The 21731-nt window shown below is 41.8% G+C and overlaps 1 pseudogene; it reads left to right on the top strand.

The window, feature by feature from the left end:
* The first annotated feature begins 17741 nt into the window (after nt 1-17741).
* On the top strand, nt 17742-21109 carry LOC101356173 (bromodomain-containing protein 7 pseudogene; annotated as a pseudogene).
* The last annotated feature ends 622 nt before the right edge of the window (nt 21110-21731 follow it).

Genomic DNA, 21731 nt, shown 5'->3' with positions numbered 1-21731 from the left:
TCCTTTCCTCAAAAGATGACCACACATTACTCAAGTTTGAATATCACGATTCTAGATTGCTCTGCTTCAGACCACTCCCACTGCCAGGAGGGCTCCCTCTGAGCGCACGTCCCCACCACTATGCCTCTCCAGCTATCCCTTTCTTCCTGGTTTCTCTGCAGTGTCTCTTCCTAATCCACGATTGGTATCTACACAAACAACGGATGCCAATCCGTGGGCTTTGCAGGTGAGTGAGTGAGGGCCTTGGGCAAGTCCTTTGGGCACAGGGAGAACTGCAGGTAGAGCCTCCTGAGGATGGTACGGTGATTTCCACATGCGCTTCCAGGTCCTGGCAGCAGGGGTCACTGCTCATAAGGTTATAACCAGGATGGCAGTTTTTCATCGACTTTCTGGTGTTAGCTCAAGGGAAACCAGGGTGGCTTGGAACCAGTTATTTACCCCCATTGGGTCTATATAACCACGCCAATGTGCACAGTGGAGCTGAATGGATCTGACTTCCTTGTGGTCTGCCAGTATTGTCACAGTGCTGGGACTAAGGATAAACACCCATCCAATTAGACTGCCACTTATTTATAAACCCTCTAGATGGTTATGCATATGAAGCAAATGATGAAATCTCTAAAAAAGGTCCAAGGACCAAACCTCTGTTTTAAATCCTTGACAACTTGAAAATTCCAGCAGTAGCTCCAGTTCTTTTGACTCTCCTTGCGACTCTCAGCAGTCCACCCGTCCCTCGTGGGCCAAGAGTCCCCTAAGGACTGGAGACCAGGATTAGGCACCCAGCATGCCTGTGAAACTTTTTCAAAATTTTTTTCCTCCTAAGCATCTAAGCAAAGAATAACTTACCATCTGGGGCAGGTCATTATCCCTTCTTGTCCTCAGTTTTCCCAACTGAAAAATGAGGTTAAATCTGTGTTTCTAAAACTTTCCTGTGAGGTAATCCTAAAAACCTCCAAACCAACGAAATTCCGCCCACCCCCAAATAATGCAGACAATATTTTTTCTTAAATGTATTAAAATCTGTAATAATAGAAATCACACACATTGTGGTTGTTATTATGCAATAAACTATCTTTAAGAGATGGTGACCCACTGCACGTATAGGCAGTGGGGAGGAGATATGTCATTGCCTGATGATCACTGCTCCATGTTAGGTCTCTTGTCTTGTCATTATGACTCATTTTTGTGATAGTTTGTGTTTTTCATTTTTTTTAAATTGAGATAAATATATATGTGGCAAAACATTTGTCATTTCCACATTTTTTACATGTGCGATTGACACTAAGTGTATACATCATATTATTCAACCAATACCATTATCTGTTTCCAAATTTTTTCATCACTTTTAACAGAAGCTCAGTGTCCCCTCTTTTCATTCATTAATACAGTCAAAATTATTTGATTTATCTCATATTTTTTGCTACCTTATAAGACAAAACAACATTTGAGTAAACTTTTGGTTATTTTATATAGTGCTTAGGTCATTTGTGAGACCATTTAAAAAATATTTTATTGTGCTTTTGGTGAAAGTTTACACAGCAAAATAGATTCCCGTTTAACAATTTCTATACATACTGTTCAGAGCCCTGGTAGCACAGTGGTTAAGAGCTCATTGCTAACCAAAAGATCAGCAGTTCGAATCCACCAGCTGCTCCTTGGAAACCTTATGGGGCAGTTCTACTTTGTCATATATGGTCGCTATGAGTTGGAATCAACTCAGTGGTAACGGGTTTGATTTTTTTTATATGTATTGTTCAAGGAACCGTGGTGGCACAGTGGCTAAAGTGCTTGGCTGCTAACCAAAAGGTCGGTGGTTTGAACCCACCAGCCCCTCTGTGGGAGAAAGATGTGGCAGTCTGCTCCCATAAAGATTACAGCCTTGGAAACCCCATGGGGGTAGTTCTACTCTGTCCCATAGGGTCGCTATGAGTTGGAATTGGCTCGACAGCAGTGGGTTTGGTTTTGGATACATAAATTGTTCAGTGACATTGGTTACATTTTCCACATTGTGTCAAAGTTCTCCTTATTTCTGTTTGGTTGTTCTGTGTCCATTAATCGAGCTTCGCTGCCACTCCCCACCCCCCAGCTTCTCACTGTTGCTTTAGGGTAAATGTTGACCATTGGGTCTCATATAGATTTTTTTTTTTTATTTAAAGAAGCACAGTACTCATGGGTGTTATTGTTTATTTTGTGAGCCCATTTGTTCTTTAACTGAAAGGTGACCTCCAGGAGTGGTTTCAGTTCAAAGTTTAAAGGGTATCTCAGGGTGATAGTCTTGCGGGTTCCTCTAGTCTCTATCAGTTCAGTAAGGCTGGCTTTTTTTTTTTGTTTAAGAATTTGAGTTTTGTTCTACGATTTTCTCCCGTTCAATCCAGGATCATTGTGACCCTGGTCAGAATGGTCGGTAGTGGTAGCAGGGCACCATCTAGTTCTTCTACTCTCAGGATAGATGAGGCTTGTGAGACAATTTTGGCTGCTTAATTGTAACCAAGTGACCCTCCTGATTTTCTGACAATGTATGATGATTAAAAAAAAATTTTTTTGGTCAGATTTCTTAAGGAAATACTGGACTGTAAGATATCTAAGTTTCCTTTTAGGCCATTTAAGCTATACTAATACATATGTAATTCTGGGAATGAAAGAAGAAGTAAAAGGGGGAAGAGGAATTCCAGTAGGAACTTAGGGAGTTACAGCTAGGGCCCAATTAAGGCATGTGAAGACTCTAAGCACTGATCATCCATCTGTGGTGGCCCCTCCTCCGCTTACTCTCGCAGTTTGGTTTGTTTTGCACAGGACCAGACCAGATACGTCATGAGTCACGTGATTATAGTGCCACTGGTGTATTCTTATGTGGTCAATGAGAGAGAACTGAACGTGACATTATACCCGATCGAAAAGTAAAATATAATTGTTATCATATACAAAATTTATAAAATGTACATTTTATTTCTTGGTGGAATTGTTCAACTCCCATATGTGGAGATACGTACATGATTGACGTAACAATAGCAACCACTTCTTGACTAGAAAGTTAGTTCTGTGAGTCATAACAATATCAGTCAATTTCTTAAAATACATTTATATAATTTATATAATCTAACTATTCATTTAATTTATTTCTTCAAGGAAATGTTCAATTTCTTTACATGGAGATATGTAAATATTCTGATAGAATATAAATGTAATGTTCTGATAAATGCCCTTTGTTGCTTTCTTGGAAGACAAATTTAGAAACACATTGTTGCAAAACATATATTCTGCATGATAAATAAATATTGAATTTTTGTCCTCTTAATGTTTATAATATCTCATTTATTGGCACGTGTAGAGTAATATCAAGCACTGTGTCCCATGCAACAGACAATTATAAAAGATGAAACTCACTTGATACATAAAACTTTTCACATTGGATAAATGTTAATATTTCCAGTATTTTTTGGAAGCTTGCTATGTTAGCATTATATTAAATTATTACCCATGTTAGTATTATATTAAATGTATGCTAGATTTCGTCTGTGTGTATTTCAAACATATTTTAAGGTTAAAGTTATAAATATTATTGTTTACAAAACTTAGGACATAATTCTGTACATAAATGCTATACCTTTAAAAAATAACTTGATTGAATTCGTTGCAATGGTTGACTTATTCGATCTCCCTCGCTTTTGCGTGTCATCTGGGACTGGAGTTCCCATTGGTTGTTTATCAGGACATGTGCAAGAGGATACCCTTGTGTTTGTGTAATGGCAAAGAGCATTGCTGGCCCTCCTGGCTGGAGTTACTGGATCTGCGGCTGTGAATGTACAAGATGGTTCTCTCAAAATGGGTCAGAGACCGGTTATTAATATAATCCATCCTTGACCAGTAACTGCTCATGCTGGATCCAGTTACATATGTGGTGAACGTAGCAAGAATTAGACTTGACAGCCCATCCCCACCCTTGTTTATTAGGAAGAAATAGTATACTCTCAAGAGACTCGCTGAGATAAGGAGTTTCAATTACATGGGAGGGGACCATAGGAGACAGATTTCAATGAAGATATTGAAGTGGTAGGGGTCTCATAGTTTAAACAACCTTGGGTGTGAATGCCCTCATGACCTTGTGTGAGCTTTATTTCCAGCTGGCAAGTTCTCATGCATTGGAGCTGGTATAAATTTCATTTAGTGCTCTGTCAGTTCCCTTCCATTGCAGAACTTGCTTTTCCTTGTGTCCTGTCTGCTTGGCATCTATGGGTCTTTGCTATGGACAACTAGTGGCCCCGTTTTGTTGATGTCCTAAGCCCGTGCTTACCTTGCTTATTGGGTAATCCATCCCTGGTTGCAATCAAAATAAAATGAAGTGTGTGTACATATATGTGTGTGTATACACGTGTTTGTGTGTGTGGGTGTGTGGAAATCACCCAGGTACAACAAGGCTTAAAGTAATCTGAACAGCTAGGAACTGTTCCTGGAACTTATCAGGAAACACCTTATCTAAAGGGACTTCCCAGGACTCCTTTCATGGCCACACATCCAGACCCACAGAGACACATAGACACAGACACACACAGACTTAGACACACTCAGACACACATAGGATTACAGACACAGACACACATACTAGTCCTCAGAAATACAGTCTCTCTTTCTCTCTCTTTTTTTAAACAGAGGTGTTTCCAGACTTGGCCCTCAATTTGAGGAGCCCTGGGTGAGGCTTCTTGACAATCAGGGTTATTTCCAGTTACAGCCATGAGGCAGCAGAGACCGCTCAGTATTCTGACTAGCTTAAGGTGTCTGTATGGTGTCTTAGGCTGGGTGCTCTGTTGTTGTTGTTGTAGTTAGGTGTCGTCAAGTCGGTTTCAACTCCTAGTGACCCTGTGTACAACAGAACGAAACACTGCCTGGTCCTGTGTCATCCTCACAATTGTTGTTATGCTTGAGCCCATTGTAGCAGCCACTGTGTCACTGCATCTCATTAAGGATCTTCCTCATTTTCGCTGACCTTCCACTCTACCAAGCATGATGTCCTCTTCCAGGGACTGTTCCCTCCTGATAACATGTTCAAAGGACATGAGACTAAGTCTCACCATCCTCGCCTCTAATGAGCATTCTGGCTGTACTTAACAAGACAGATGTTTTTGTTTTTCTGGCAGTCAATGGTATATTCCATATTCTTCACCAACACCATCATTCAAAAACCAGTGAAGCATATATACCAAAAAAACAAAAACAAAAACCAAACCCGTTGCCGTCAAGTCGATTCTGACTCACAGCGACTCCATAGTTATATATAAGTGTATATATAAATATATATATATATTTGTGTATATATAAATATATATATTTATGTATATTTATTTCAAAGGAATGACTCACACAGTTGTGTAGGTTGGCAAGTCCCAAATCCGTGAGTCAGGCATCAGGCTGAAGGTTTCTCCTGACTCACATGATTGCAGGGGCTGATGAACCCCAAAATGGCAGGTCAGGCAGAAGGCTGCTGACTCACAAGGGTGTAGGAGCTGGCCAATCCCAAAATCTGCAGGTCAGGTGGCTGGCTGCTGGCTTGTGTCCCAAGAACCAGAGAGCAGAAGACAATGAGTCGAATGAAGGATCCAAAAAAGGCAAGCTTTGCCAGAACATTTATATATATTAGATGCAGGCCACAATCCCCAAGGAAACTCCCTTTTCAACTGATTAGCTGCTCACATCAGATCACAAAATGAAAGATGATTACATAATACCACTGAGAATCATGGCCTACCCAAGTTGACACATAACATTAACCATCATGCATGGTAAAGTTAACCTTCATTTTCCAGAGGAATTTGAATTTCAAACATTTTGAGGTCCTCCAGGCGAGTTAGTGAATCTCAAACTACCATAAGCAAATGATTCCCCCAGGAAGATGGTTGAAGATACAGAGTCTTGGGCTCTACACATCTGATACTGTAGGTTTGAAGAGTGGCCTAGGGATCTAAGTTTTTACCAGTCCTCAAGTGATTCTGATGCAGGAGATCCGCGAGAAAAATGCCATAGAAATGTCTCAAATATTCCAAAATGCAACAGAGTATTTACTGACAGAATAAGGCCATAAACATTATAGTAAAAATATACAATAGAAGCATCTACAACCCCTTTTTCTAGGAATCACCTTCTTTCTTCCTTGCTCCTCTTTCTAGTCTAGATGATAGTGGACTCATGGTAACTTTCTTATGAGGTACTAGAATTTCCAGCCTCCTGGACTTATTGAGATGATATTGGCCTCAGTAGAGTTTGGTTTTTTAACTTCTGGGTCTGCAACAGGAGCCCTGGTGGTGCAGTGTAAGTGTTTGGTTGCTAACCAAAAGGTTGACGGTTTGAACCCACCAGCCACTCCATGGGAGAAAGATGTGTCAGTATGCTTCAGTAAAGATTACATCCTAGGAAACCCATGGGGCGGCTTTACTCTGTCTTACAGGGTCACTATGAGTCGGAATCAACTTGATGGCAATGGGTTTGGTTTTGGTTGGGTTTGCAACAATACTATAGATTCGCAAAGCTTCTAAAATTTTACATGACCTACAGGAGCAAGTACATTTTACTTCTTGACTCAGTATAAACATACACAAGCACATTTATTGAAAAAAGTTTCTCAGCAATACTTACCTTTATTATTACATTTTCCTCTCTATTCTGTTCTATTTTGTTTTTTAAAAAAAGCTTGTCATGATACACTAGATTGATTTCATGACCTAGTTGTCTATTGCTGGATATCAAATCAATTCCAAAACTTAATGGTTTAAAACAACAACAAGCATTTTACCTCTCATGTTTTCTGTGGGGAGGAATTTGGGAAGGGCTCATCTAGGCTGCTCTGACTTAGGGCTCTTGTGGTTGCAGTTAGTTAGTGGCTAGGGCTGGAACAGTCAGCTGGGGCTGACCACATATCTGTCTCTCTTCATGTAGCCTCTCCATGTGGTCTCCACATGGGCTAGTTTGAGCTTCCTCACATCATGGTGGCCTCAGGACAGTTGAATTGATTACATGAATAGCTCAGAGCTCCATAGGTGAATTCCCAAGAGAACCAGACAGAAGATAGCCTAACCTTGGAAGTCACATAGTGTCACTTTCTCCCTAATCACAAGCCTACCTCAGTTCAAAGAGGGGTGGAACATAGATGCCACAACTTGATGGGAGGAGTGTCAAGGTCACAATATAAGAAGAGCAGGTGGGATGGGACTTATTGATAGAGCCATTTGGAAAATACAATCTACCACACCCACTAAAAGGACACCATTGCACTTTGAAAAACATTGGTCTACAGGCATTGTTATCATGTGACATTGGATCCATTTGACTTTGGGATGAAGTGATGGGGAGGGTGTTGGGAAGAGGGAAAAAGAAATTTGAGTGTTGGCACAGGTGGAGCAAACCATTCTTTCCAAACCAACCGTTCTTTCTGTTGCATGGAACTTGTAATTGCAGTGATGGGGAAGTGTGGGGCAGGTGGGTGTCACAGGGGAAGGGAATCAAGCAAAGGGGAAGAAAGGCTGGTGAGCAGCTTGCAGGGCTTTAAACTTTTTGAGCATTTCCCATAGTGCTTAGCAGAAGGCCTTGCACATGGATCTGCTTTGACAGCTAAGCATAGAGTGCTTGTGGGTCACCAGGCAGAAGCCCAAACTTTGGTAGGATAATGCCTCCTCTAGCACCCTCATGGAACCACAGTTCCCAATAAAGTATGGCTGGATCCACATCTCCGGTGCTCAGGGACTGGAAATGAAAATTTGGAAGAGTGTTGAAGATATGTTAGTGGATGAACTTGTCCAGGGAGAAGAGAAAAAGATCAAAAAGAGAAAACTGGGAACCTTGAACATTTAAAGAGAAGAAGAGGTGGCAAAGGAGACTAAGAAGGCGTGATCAGAGATGTAGAAGGAGAGCCAATGAGAATAGTGTCACAGGATGAGAAAGAGTTCCCAAGAAGACGCAGTGGTCCTTAGGATCAACAGAGGCAGCAAAATCAAGACTAAAAAAGGATAATCAGATTGGTAAAGAGGAAGTCACTGGTGACTTTTGTGATGACATTTGCAGTGGAGAGGAAGCCAGGTGGGCAGGGGGTTATGGGAGTTCAGTAGTGATGGGAAGGAGGAGTAAAGGGCAGTAACTTCAGAGGGAGACAGAGTCAAGAGTTTTTTGTTTTAATTTTGGTCATGCAAAGGTGGCACTATGATTTAGCGCTCAGCTGCTAACTGGAAGAAAGTTCAGTGGTTCGAATCCACCCAGCAGTTCTGCGGGAGAAAAGGGGTGGCCATCTGCTTCTGTAAACATTACAGCCTAGAAAACCTATAGGACGGTTCTGTTCTGCCATATAGGGTCGCTATGAGTTGGAAATGACTCAAAGGCACACAACAAGCATGTGCATAGGTGAGGAAAGGAAATAGGGGAGGAGAAACCAAAGACTTAAGAGGAATCATTGCTACAGCCAATAGCAATGGGAAGCAGGGTAGCAGTGGAGTCTGAGGTCCAGATGGAGGGGTTAACTTTGGAAGAGTAAGGTAACTGTTCCTTCTGAGAGAGAGGGGAATGGATAACACTGGGGAAGAGATCAAGGTTTAAGGGAGAAGGAGTGGTCACTTGAGCTAGACGAAGTGGTTTCTGTTTGCAGGGTAAACAGATAGGAGAGGAGTAGATGGCTTGAGAAGAGTTTGCCAGTCAGTTAGAGGTGAGTGAAAAGCACAGTTAGTTTCAACTCACACATATTTAGGACCTACTCTGTGTTAAATGTTTTCATAAAAACAGTTCTACTCTTACAGAAATAGGTGAAATAAAACTTCTTCCTTGATGTATTCCTTGCTTCACCTAAGCATGAAAAGAATATGGTTGTGAGGAAAAATGAGCTGTGCTTATTTCAAGTCGGTCCAGAGGTTGGAGAATAAATATTCCCTAACTCAGAGACCCTTGGAGAGGCAAATTGTCTAATTGAGACAAAGCAGGTCAAGCATGGTTTTATTTTGAGGGTGGGAAGCAGGACCAACGGGGAGGAAAGGGTCCTTGTGATCTTTGACCAAGATCTAGACAAAGACAAGGAGGAGGGGAAGGTGAGCTCCCCTCTCAGGAGTAAATATAGGAGGAGAGGCCCACTGGGCAGGGTGGTGCAGTGCAGAGTATGCTTTTACACTCAGCTCTTACTAGCTTTGCGCCCTCAGACAAGCTGCTTAATACTGGCCGTTTGTTTCTTCACCTGTCGAAAGGAGATCCACCATCCGTCTGTTGGTTTGTCTTACTGTGGTCACTTGTGTGTTGCTATGATGCTGGAAGCTATGCCACCACTATTTTAAATACCAGCAGGGTCATCCATGGTGGACAGGTTTCAGTGGAGCTTCCAGACTAAGAAAGACTAGGAAAAAAGGCCTGGTGATCTACATCTGAACATTGGTCTATGGATCACAACAGAATATTGTCCAATATAGTGCTGGAAGATGAACCCCCTAGGTTGGAAGGCATTCCAAATGAACAGTGGCTGCTACAAAGTACTTGAACATACCATGATCAAATGGGCTCAATGATCATGAAGATGGTACAGATCTGGGCAATGTTTTGTTTGTTGTACTTAAGGTCACCATGAGTAGAGGCTAACTCAATGGCAAATAACAGCAATAATAAAAAGGATAAAATCATACTAAACTTGTGCATTTATGAAGTTTAAAGTATCTGGAAATCCTGGGCACCCAATAACTGTTATTATTATTGTTGTTATCATCATCATTATTTCATTTACTATCTCAGAGAAAGTCCGGAACTCCTAATTCAAGATCAGGGCTGTAAGGCCTGGTAAAATTTTGGAATCCTTTTAAGATGCATCTATTTTATTATTTATTCTATTCTCTGTTATTCCATAGGGATTAGCAATAAAATCTTTAAAACCAAGATTCTTGGGTACTTCACTTTTGGGAGGTAATTGAAAAAAGGAGACTGTCTTCCTGTACTGCTTGAATTGGGGTAGGGAGAGGTGGAGGGAGAATCCAGAGGCTAGCATGGCTGAAACTATGAGGGAGAGGGACTTGCTGCTGGATGGAAGGGGGGTATAAGTGCCCTGGAGGGGTATTGGAGCCCTGTAGCTTTGAGGGGACCCAGGTGATGCCAGCCACAGTCATGCCCACAGAGAGGTCATCCGTGCAACTTCCCTTCAGTGTGCCACCTGCACTGTCTAGAGACTGGACGACCACCCAGATGACTGGGTCCTGGGTTTCCTTGTTCTCTCCCCTGTGCTTACCCTGATCACAGGACACCTTACCTGCGTCATTCAACAGTCAGGAACTTCTTAAGGCTTGGGACAGGTAACTTGTTCACTGTTGAATTCTCAGTGCTTAGTGCTCAGTACCTTCCATGTGGCCGATCCTTAATAAGTGTATATTAATTCCCTGCCTGCTTGAATGAGTGAATGACTAATTATTGAAAAACTGAATAAAATGAGTGTAAGAACCTTGCTTTGGCCTCTTTTGAGTCTATTCGAGTGTTGCTCAGGTATCAGCCAGGATCATCTCATATCGTAAGACCTAGATAAGATTCCTTTGTGTCACCTCTTTCACATCTGGGAAATCCAGTGGTCTCTCTAAAATTTTTGGGGATTCTTGGAGCTGTGGGCTAGGGTGGGGATGGTGGAACAAAGGGAGGGGATAATGATCTCCACTGGCTCTAAACTCCTGGTTCCTTAGTTTAAGGGTTGTCTCCATTCTACTTTCTCTTGTTCCAGGTATGAAGCACAATCTCTTCCTTGATTTCCACACAATCCATGCTCCCACCAAACAAGGCAATTTGTGTGTGTGGCAGATTTCAATGAGTACTTGGGGTAGGAAGCCAAGAAGGGGTTTACATCATGGCAACACAAGCAACTTGAAATTGAACATTATTCTTAAAACCCTTTTGCTACCCCAATAAATTTTTATTAGTTCATTTATCCACAAGGTATCCTGGTCTTAAGCCATTTTACAATCTTCTCTTTTCTTTCTTTCTCTCCTTTTCTTTTCTCCTCACCCTCTCTACTCCAGATTGCGTTCAGGAACTAATTTCTTATCGCCACACTTTGGAGAGACATATATAAACATATTGCCTGTTGCTGTTGAGTTGATACCAACTCATAGCAACCCTATAGGACAGAGTAGAACTGCCTTGTAGGGTTTCCAAGGAGCAGCTGGTGGATTTGAACTGCCAGTCTTTTGGTTAGCAGCTGAGCTCTTAACCACTGTGCAACCAGGGCGCCATAAACATTTATATATATTTTAAAATTTTGTTTTAATTTCAGACTTAGAGAAAAATGCAAGAACAGTATAAAGAATTCTCGAGTACTCTTCTGCAAGTTAACATTACTACATTTACTATATCCTTTTCAGAGATGTATTTTTATGTAGCACACCCTTCCTGAGAGTTTTAGTAAGGGTTTTCCGTAAGCAAAACAAGTGAGCAGCATTATGGTACTAGAGGGAGTGAGCTGGAAAAATGGGAAGTGGAGAGAGTGGGATGTTTGACATGGAGATTTTAGAAAGGACAAGTTCCTGGAATTGACAAGGCCTAGGTTATGACCGTGGGAATGGATGGCTGAAGTGAGGTGTAGGACAATATCACTGGAGAACATGTAAAAGAACTGAGAGGCCAGAATGTTGGAAGATCATCCACGTGGATATTGAAATCACCCAAATCACAATAGGAGTAGTGTTGGAGAGAGCAACAGTGATCCAGGAGTAAGACTCTTCAAAAGAATGAAGGATGGTTGTGGATGGTCCTATGAAGGAAAGAAGCAGTGATACAGCCTGACGGCATGAACTTCAAACCTGGGGTTTTATAGGGAAGAGGGAAAGACAGTGGTCTGGAAGTAGCAACAAAGAGCAAGGAGACCTACGCTACCTCTGAGCTCAGAGGAACAAAGAGTGTAGGAGGGAAAACCAGCCACCACTGAGAGGGCTTCAAGGAAGCAGAGTCAGTGTCCTTATGGGAGACGCATGTTTCTGGTAGAGTAAGAAGGTGAAGACCAAATTCAGAGAAAAGGCTGAGGAAACCAATCCCTTATTTCTGTATAGCATCTGAGACTCTCCCTTATTACTGATATTGAGAATCAGAAGACTGGGCCCAGCCAGGTATGTGTGTGTGTGTGTGTGTTGGTGGTGGTGGGTGATTCTGGTGGCATCCCTCATCTTATCTAGAAACACAAAGGTCATACCTAACCCAGGTCTTCTTTGCCTTCCTCATGACAAAGAGCTGAAATAGCTGTGTGAGCCAGAGGACACAAGCCTGCAGATTCTCCTGGCTATAAGAAGTAACCACCTCTAGGGCCAAAGCGTGAGGGCAGAAAATAGACGGCCAATTTAGTGATTTCTGCTTTGCTGTAACTCTATCAATGGACCTCTGTTTTAAGAAGCAGAGTGCTAAATGCCTAATGTGACTGGCTGGGACATAGGTTGGCAGTAGCCACCTCTCTCTACTGAAGGCACAGCTCCCTCTGAACAGTCCTATAGCTATCGGTTTCTCTGAGTTCCAGTAACTACTCTTTTCCTTGCTCCTCCAGGTCTAGAAGCAGTAACAGTTCTCCACTGTTGCTAGACCTAGGGTGCAACACTATTCATTGTTGGTTTCTGTTAATCCTGTCCACACTATTGTAACTGATCTCTTTATTAAGCTCTCTTTAATTATGCTGCTGAGTGTGCCCTCTGTTCTCAGTTCAGAGCCTTCCCTTGAGTCTTTTGGGCTCTAGTTTTACAAAAATGTTTCCCAGCTTTAGGAGTCCTTGAGGGCTCCAATGCTGGTGTTTCTGGGTTACCATGAGGCCCTCTTCTACACAGGAGAGGCATCTGGGAGGTCTGAGGACCTGAGGCTGAAGGAAAAGGTTTTGTAAGTGATTATGCAGGCTTCCTCCATCCCCAGTCTCTAAAACCCTGACATGAGAGGATCTTCCTCAATACGCCGAGGGACATACTCTGATATGAAAGATGATGGATAGGTTTTCCAGTTTGTTCTGAGGACTCAAGTTCCATGAGGACAAGGATAGTGTAATGACTGGGATTCATTCTTTCTTCTATTTTCAGGCTTTCTCCCACTACTAGAGGCTTCAAATTCCTGTAACACAGGGGTTAGGGTCAGCAATCTGGTGGGAAGAGTGTGGGGAGAAGTTAGGGAACTTGTCTTGAAGGCACAATTGCATCGTTTGGATTTAGATTCAGTGTTTTACAGGTGGTCTGTGGGGAGTTTGTGAGGGAAGAGTGCTGATGAGATTTTATAGGGAAGGCTGAGCTCTCCTAAGCCATTCCGTGGTGATGCCACTGCCTTCCCCTTGAGTTAGAAAGTGGCCAGACCTCTGAATAGATATCTCCTAGATTTATTTTCTCTCTGTTTGAAGAACTGGGCATCAGGATTGGAGGAAGATTCATTAACAACCTGTGATATGCAGATGACACCTTGCTTGCTGAAAGTGAAGAGAACTTGAAGCACCTACTGACGAAGATCAAAGACCACAGCCTTCAGTATGGATTACACCTCAACATAAAGAAAACAAAAATCCTCACAACTGGACCAATAAGCAACATCATGATAAACGGAGAAAAGATTGAAGTTGTCAAGGATTTCATTTTACTTGGATCCACAATCAACACCCATGGAAGAGCAGTCAAGAAACCAAAAGACTCATTGCATTGGGCAAATCTGCTTGGAAAGACCTCTTTAAAGTGTAGAAAAGCAAAGATGTCACCTTGAAGACTAAGGTGCGTCTGATCCAAGCCGTGGTGTTTTCAGTCGCTTCATATGCATGTGAAAGCTGGACAATGAATAAGGAAGACCAAAGCAGAACTGATGCTTTTGAATTGTGGTGTTGGAGAAGAATATGAATATACCAAGGACTGCCAAAAGAACGAACAAATCTGACTTGGAAGAAGTACAACCAGAATGCTCCTTAGAAAGAAGGATGGTGTGAGACTATGTCTCACACACTTTGGACATGTTATCAGGAGGGATCAGTCCCTGGAGAATGACATCATGCTTGGTAAAGTAGAGGGTCAGCGAAAAAGAGGAAGACCCTAAACGAGATGGATTTATACAGTGGCTGCAACAATGAGCTTAAGTATAACAGCGATTGTGAGGATGGTGCAGGACTGGGCAGTGTTTAGTTCTGTTGTACAAAGGGTCACTATGAGTTGGAATTGACTCAACAGCACCTAACAACAACTCAGGCTGACTGGGCCTGAGGGCAGGAAGTGAAAAAAACAGCAAGGCCCCAGGATGGGGACAGGGCAGAGACAAGGGTAGCCCTGCCTGCACCAGGCACCACTGCAGCGAGTTATCTGAAAGGGACTTGTTAGAGAACCCTGTTGTTCATCTACCAGGTCCTATAGTGAGGAGAGTGGATGGGGCATTCTGCAAAGGAATGAAGCCACCCCTCTCAAGTTACCTGGGGCTAGGGAACCAAAGATAGAGGGAGGCTTTATTATTGTTGTAACCAATTACCACAAACTAGGAGCCTTGGTGGTGTAGTGGTTAGGAGCTATGGCTGCTAACCAAAAGTTTGGCAGTTTGAATCCACCAGCTACTCCTTGGAAACCCTATGGGGCAGTTCTACTCTGTCCTATAGGGTCACTATGAGTTGGAATGGACTCGACAGCAAGGAATTTTGAGAGTTTTTGAGTGGCTTAAAACCACACAAGTGTATTATTTTAAGGTTCTGGAGGCCAGAAGTCCAAAATCAGTCTCATTCGGCTAAAGTCAATGTATCTGCAGGGCTGATACCTTCTAGAGGCTCTAGAGAAGAATCCATTTCCTTGTCTTTTCCAGCTTCCAGAAGCTACCTGCATTCCTTGGCTCATGGCCCCTTCCTCCATTTTCAAAGCCAGCAGCTGAGCATCCTCAAATCTCTCTCTCTGATCTCTGCTTCTGTTGTTGTCATCTCCTTCTCTGACTCTGACTCTCCCTCTTCTCTCTTATAAGGACCCTTGTGATTACGTTGGGCCCACCTAGGTAATCGAGGATAATCTCCCCACCTCAAGATCATTAATTTAATCACACCTGCAAAATCCCTTACCTTGTAAGGTAGCATATTCACAGGTTCTGGGGATTAGGACCTGGATATCTTTGGAGCGACACTATTCAGTCCACTATGGAGGCTAAATTCAGAAGATGGAGAGTATGTGGTTGGGACATAGGTGTAGAAATGGATACTTCTATCTGATCAGACTCAATCTTCAAAAGTTTACCTTGAGGTGAAGACAGCTGCCAGCCTGGAGGAACAAAGGACCTGAACAAGAAGGAGTCCTTTCTGGGACTGTGGTGATTTGTCTCTCTGGTGCTCTGGGATAGGCTTCATTTCTCTGGTGTCCTGGAACAGGCGTCAGTCATCCACAAGGGAGGCTTGGAAATATTGCCCACAGTGTTATAACGTTCTCTGTGTATGTCCCAGGAGAATCTTCAGACAAACTAGTAGATACAAGATCAACTTCAAAAGCTCAAGAGTGTTCCTAAGCATCTTAAATAACAATTGAAATCTATAATTAAATGTATGTCATTTCCTATATCCTTATATTCACCAAAAGATACGTAGAAGAATATCCAGAGCAGTATGATTTGTATTAGCCCCAAACTGTCAACTACCTAATAGTAGAATGGATAAACCAACCAACCAACTAACCAACCAAGCAAGAAACCAACCAACCAACCAACCAACCAACCTGTATAGTCACACAATGGAATGAATTCAAAACAGCCATGAGAATGAACCAACTACAACCATATGCAGTGATATGGAAGAGTATCACAACCATGATGTGGAGATAAAGATACCAGTCACAAAAGAGCACATTTTTTATGACTTATATAAAGTCCAAAACCACGTAAAACTAATTATGGTGTTAAAGGTCAGGACAGTGGTTACTGTAGGCGGGGAGGCGAAGGGATAGCTACTGGGAAGGGGCATGAGGGGTTTTTTTGCTGATAAAGTTCTGTGTTTTCTGTTTGCTAGTTTTATGGATGTGTTAAGTTTGTGTAAATTCATCAAGCTTTTATACATTCATATTCTGTGCTCTTTACCATATAAATGCTATACTTCAATACAAGCTTTAAAAAATCCTTATGCTATTTCCAATAGTAACAAAAACTGTAAGTCCAGGAGTAAATTTAATAAACAGATATGAAAACCTTTATGGAAGGCATAAAAGAAGACCTTAAAAAAGGGAGAGATACACTATAATCATAAGTGGGAACAATTCTCCCCCAAATTATAAATTTAATGTAATTGAAATAAAACTTTGAGTGGGAGTTTTCATGAAATTTGACAAGCTGATTCTAAAATGATTTTGAAAGAGTAAAAGATCAAGAAGAGCTAAGATAATTTTGAAGAAGAATATGGTGGGGTAATTTGCCCTTAAGTTATTAAGATTTACCATAACGTTGTAATAATTAAAACTATGAGATTTACAAAGGGATTTCTATATATATTTGCAAAGGGTCTCCATGTATATATATGGGAACTTAATATTTAATGACGGAAGCATTGCAAATTATGACGAGGAACAATGAACTATTCAATAAATGTGTGAGGCCAATGGCTGTCTATGGAGAAAAATAAACTCAAATCCCTGCTTCACATCATACACAAAATAAATCTCATCTGGATTAAAGACTGAAAAAAATAGTGTAAAACTTTAAAAAGAAACATAGAAGAATATTTTAGTGAAGTATACATAGATTGCTCAAACAAAACAAAAAAATCCCCGATAAATCATAAAGGAAAATTTGACATTAAAATGAAAACTGTAAATAATAAGAGACAATATAACCAAAGTGAAAAGGCAAGCCACTGACTGGGTGAAGATATTTCCAACGCACATAAATGACAAATGATTAGTATCCAGGATATATGTAGATTTACAAATCAGTAAGTAAACGACAACCTAGTAAGTAGGAAAATAGCAACTAATACGAATGGATTATTTATAGAGAAAGAACACAAATAGCCATAACTTATGGCAAGATACTCAGCATCACTGATCATCAGAGAAATGCATATTAAAATGAGATGACGTTTTATAATCATCATATTAGAAAAAGTTTTACAATCATCATGTTAGAAAAAATCTTAAGTCTGATATACCAAGGCTGCTGATGTGGAGAATGGGAACGTTTACACATTGTTGGTAGGAATGTAAATTATGTCAAGCATTTGGAAGAACAATTTATCAACATCTAAGAGAGTTGAGTATGTATGCCGTATGACTCAGCAATTCTCTTCCTAGTCTATGCCTTAGAGAAATTCTAACACTAATGCACAAGGAAATGTGAATAAGAACGGTCATTGCAGTTTCTTGGATGGGGAAAAGTGGAAACAAATGTTCTTCAGGAGGTACATGTTATACTATTTTGTATACTTCTATCTCTTCCCTCTTCTCTCTCAGTATCTCTCCCTCACATACACAGGCAACTTGGCCCTTGTCAAGACGCCCTTCATCTATTTCTGGGTGTCACAGGAAGGATGTTGTTGTTGTTGTGTGCTGTTGAGTTGATTCCGACTCATAGTGACCACGTATGACAGAGTAGAACTGTCCCATAGGGTTTCCCAGGCTGTATTCTTTAAGGGAGCAGATCTCCAGGTCTTTTAACCCGCAAAGTGCCTGGTGGGTTCAGCTGCTGATCTTTTGATTAGCAGCTGAGTGTTTAACCATTGTGCCACCAGGGCTCTTGTCAGGAAGGGTACCACACATTATTTAGTAAAAGATGCCAGTGCTTCAGGGACCTGCCCTCAAGAGAAGTCCCAAAGCATGTCAGGTAAAGTCTGCTCATTTCTCCACTCTTGAAAAAAGTGAGGGTGGAAACCTCTTTAGAGACTATAGAGATTTCCCAGGGCGAGAATGGGGAGCAGTGCCCTGCTAGTCCTCGCTCAAGCCTGAGTTATGGCTGCCTGTGGGACATAATCAAATCTGGGCGTGTCTAGTGAACTAGTGATGGGACAGGCTCCATAGAAGTAGAATTGAATACAGGGTCAAGGCACTTCCTGAAAGAAGTCTGTCTTTTAAGATCAGACAGTGATGGTGGGAGTGTTGACTCTCTCTGTCCTGCTCCTGGGTCTCCCACAACTTCCTCAGGCTACCATCTATGTATGGAGAAGAGAATTCTCAGTTCTGGCTGTTGCACTACCCAGACAGAACTTCAAGGAGCTCGGGCCCTCTGTGCTTTCCTGGCACTACCTAGCAGACCTTGCTTTTGTACCTCTAGGGCTGTGTTTTCCTGGCCATTGTATTAGCCTGAAATGACCTTTCTCTCCACAAAAATGTCACAGGGATGGGATTGCTGCTTCTGAAATCCCTTAAAGGTTAGGCAAGATCCCTTCTTTGAAAATCACTGCCTTGATATTGTTCTCCAGCTATGTAGAGCTCACTAATAGCTTCCTACAAGCCTCTAAGGCCATTTTCCTGACTTCCTCCTCCTGAATTTTCTTCACAAATGATGGAAGACTTGTCCCTCAGTCTTGCATTTCTAACTGAAATGCTGAGTTAACATTTCACCGTAAAAAGCATATTACCAGCATCCCAATCTTGGCTCTATCAATCTGCAGCAACTACTCTGATCTCCACACGTGCTGTGGCTTGGTTTCTTTCCTTTTAATGTGTGTTCAAAAATTTAAATGTGAGGATGTGCCACTTTCCAGCTTATCCAACACACATTCAATGTCACGTCTGCTGTCAGCCATAAGCCTGGAGGCTAGAGATGAGTGTTAGTTCAGGGACCCTGTACACTTGCTGTCATTCTCCTCTTCTCTGCTTTGGAACCTTTTGGAACCTTGCCATTCTCTCAACATATTAATGGCGAGATTCAGCCACCAGACAAAATCCTTCTCCCCAGTCACTACACTGCTTCCTCTACCCCAAACACCACAACTTTCTATCCCTGTGGCCTCCATTCTTGGTTTTATCACTTATCATCATTCATTTTATGGTTTATTGCCTGTCACCAGATATCTTTTTGTGTTTCAAGAGATTCCGAAGCAGTGGAGGGATTTTTTGATCAATTCAACTATGACTGCCATGGATTTCCCTTCTAGCTCAAGGAAAATATTTTTTAGAAAATCTCTGTCTTATGAAATGTGGTATCCTGCTGTGGGTCTTTGCTCAGTTGAGTGTGCTGACCTTGTGCCTCAGTGGCTAGAGTCTTGCAGACCCCACCCCTGCTGCCTTTCACTTGGCCTGGCCTGGATCTGGCAGGGTGGTGGGACTGGTGGGCAGGTCCAGGACATCAACATAGGCAAGAAGTCCAAGAAGCACAAGTAGGACAAATACCTCTGTGAAGAATATGTAGAGAAGCCCTTGAAGTGGCTCATGAAAATGGGAGAAAATGAGGCCACTGTCAGGAGACAATTTAAGTTTCTTTGAGGAAAAAATGATCATGATAAATGAGAACAGAGAAAGGAAAAAAGAGGAAAAAAAAAGAGAAAGATAGGTCTCAGATGAAGGAAAAGGGGAAAAACAGAGATGAGTAAGGGAGGATAAAAAGAAGCCAGATCAAAACCCTATGGAGAATGAGGCAGAAAGCCTCTAGGGTCAACCTCCTGTAAGACAGTCATTTTTATCACTGAGCAGCTTCCTGAAAGTTTTTTAGTTAAGCAAGAAGGACAACAGACATCCTTCCAGAAGTATGAATTAACAATTGGGGCAATGGCAGAGAAAAGACCTAAGGGCTCTCTTTTCATTTCCTGTGACTCCTGGCTACTTCATAATCACTAAACATCAGTGATTTTAGTACCATAAAAAAGTGGATCTAGAATAATGGCCACCCATTCACAGAAGGACTAAAGGATAATTTGGAAAAAATGTGCACCAATGCCATGATTTAAAACAGAGACCATTTATTATAAAGCTGCAAAGAGGCTATTTCACTCAGGGATGCAAATTCTTAGCCAGGACTGAATTCAGAGTCCCAAGCAGAGGACAGACTTCATGGCAGAATCATGAAAGACTGGACAGCAGAAAGCTGACTCAGATGCCATGCAGGGAGAGGAAGACCATGGCTGCTGACAAAGGGAGAATGAAGATTCTGTAGATACTGATGCCAAGGTCTTCAAAACTCCCACTGAGGAAAAGGAAGTTAAAGATATGCTTGAAGTTAAATGTGAAGCAATAATTTAGAAAGTGAACAGGAGCAGGCCGACCCCATAGGTAACGGATCTGGAGGAAATCTGACCAGCAGGATTGTTGTGGTCAGTTGAGTTTCAAAGGAGAAAACCAGGTGGCCAACAACACTGAGATTCTCTGTTCTGAGGATCTAGTGGTAGGAGAACCAGACCACTGTTCTGTAAGATTGGACATGACAATTTGATGGCTTCAGTCTGCAGTGAATATCCTGTAGGAGTTCTAAGAAGATCAAAGAAATCCTGTTACTCCAATGTTACATTTGAATTATGAATGCTAGAGTTCTTACACAGTATGCTATGACACCACATTTGCAATTACTGTATAAGCAAGGATGAATCAGATGTAACCTACTCAGCTTATGGAGAAAGCTCTGCTCTTCCCAGCAGTTTCAGCATCCATGCCTTTTTTTGTCACGTGCTAAGATTATCCCTATGTTATGGTAGGTAGTTTACTGGGCATTCTAACAAAAGAAGAGCATTCTAGAATCTTGCAAGTATTGGAAAGGCTATCGCCCAAAAATGAAGATTGGAACAGGACACTTGACACAACAAAAGACATAGAGGCTACAGAAATAGAGCCAACAGGCCATCTGCACCCCAATAATCACAATAGGCTCACAGCACTAAAGGCAGTAACTAATTTTGGTGCTTTGGTTAAAGTTTTTTACTCTAAAGAGGTTGAAGAATTCCAGAGAAAACTTCAAGAAAGCACCAAATTGCTCAAGGAGTTCTAGGAGGCCCAGAGTAAGTGGCTGAGCAGCATCAGGCCTCCTTCCTACATGAGATGTCTCCTAAGACCCTCTTACAGAGAGAAGCTTCTCAATGAACAAATGACCTATGACCTTAAAGAATTTCCATAAGTAACTTCAGCGTGTATCACATTTGTATGGAGTTGGAGAAACAATGGGGATTTCCATTCCTTCCCCCATCATAAAAAACAACTTTGCAGATTTAACAGAAAAGTTTGAAGAGCCGAAAAAGACTGACCTTGTTGATTGCTGACTGTGGACATGATGGAATTAGAAGCTAACTGGTATTTAGTTATATATAAGGTACTTTTTTTCATTCTTAATTTGGAAATGTTTCTCAGGGGATATTGCATATTTGGAAATTTTTAATTAGCTAAGTTTGGAACAATTAATTTTAGTGTTCCAGAGATTAGAAATGTATTAAGTAATAAAGCTGAACCTTGACATGGGGGATGGGGCATGTGATCTTCTTAGATGTTGCCTAGACTAGGCATCTGTTGGTGCGTCCTGCATCCCTTAGGCCCTTCTTTTCTGGTAACAGCACTGCTCCTTTCCCTTCGTGGAACTGACCAACCTCCATTCTGTGTGGTTCTGGTAGGAAGAATGCCCCGCGCACCTGAGGAGAGGTGTAGAACAGCCTAGTGTAGGCCAGTCAGGGCACTCCATCCATTTGGCCTCAGTGATTGGCCCAGGGGTAAGCATGTGATCCAAACAGGGCCAATTAGGGCCTTTCCCTGGATTTTGCATGCAGGTGCTGGCAGAGAGAAGCTTTTGCAGAGAGGAAGCCTTGTGTAGAAGGAGACAATGAGACCAATTTACAGAGAGAAGCAGAACTGAGGAAAGAGAGAGAGAACTCTTATAACTTTGTTTGAGTT

Source organism: Trichechus manatus, unplaced genomic scaffold, assembly GCF_000243295.1.
Source record: "Trichechus manatus latirostris isolate Lorelei unplaced genomic scaffold, TriManLat1.0 scaffold00004, whole genome shotgun sequence".
NCBI classification, from domain to species: domain Eukaryota; kingdom Metazoa; phylum Chordata; class Mammalia; order Sirenia; family Trichechidae; genus Trichechus; species Trichechus manatus.
The sequence above is the reverse complement of the archived record's forward strand: the minus strand, read 5'-3'. Positions and strand labels throughout refer to the sequence as shown.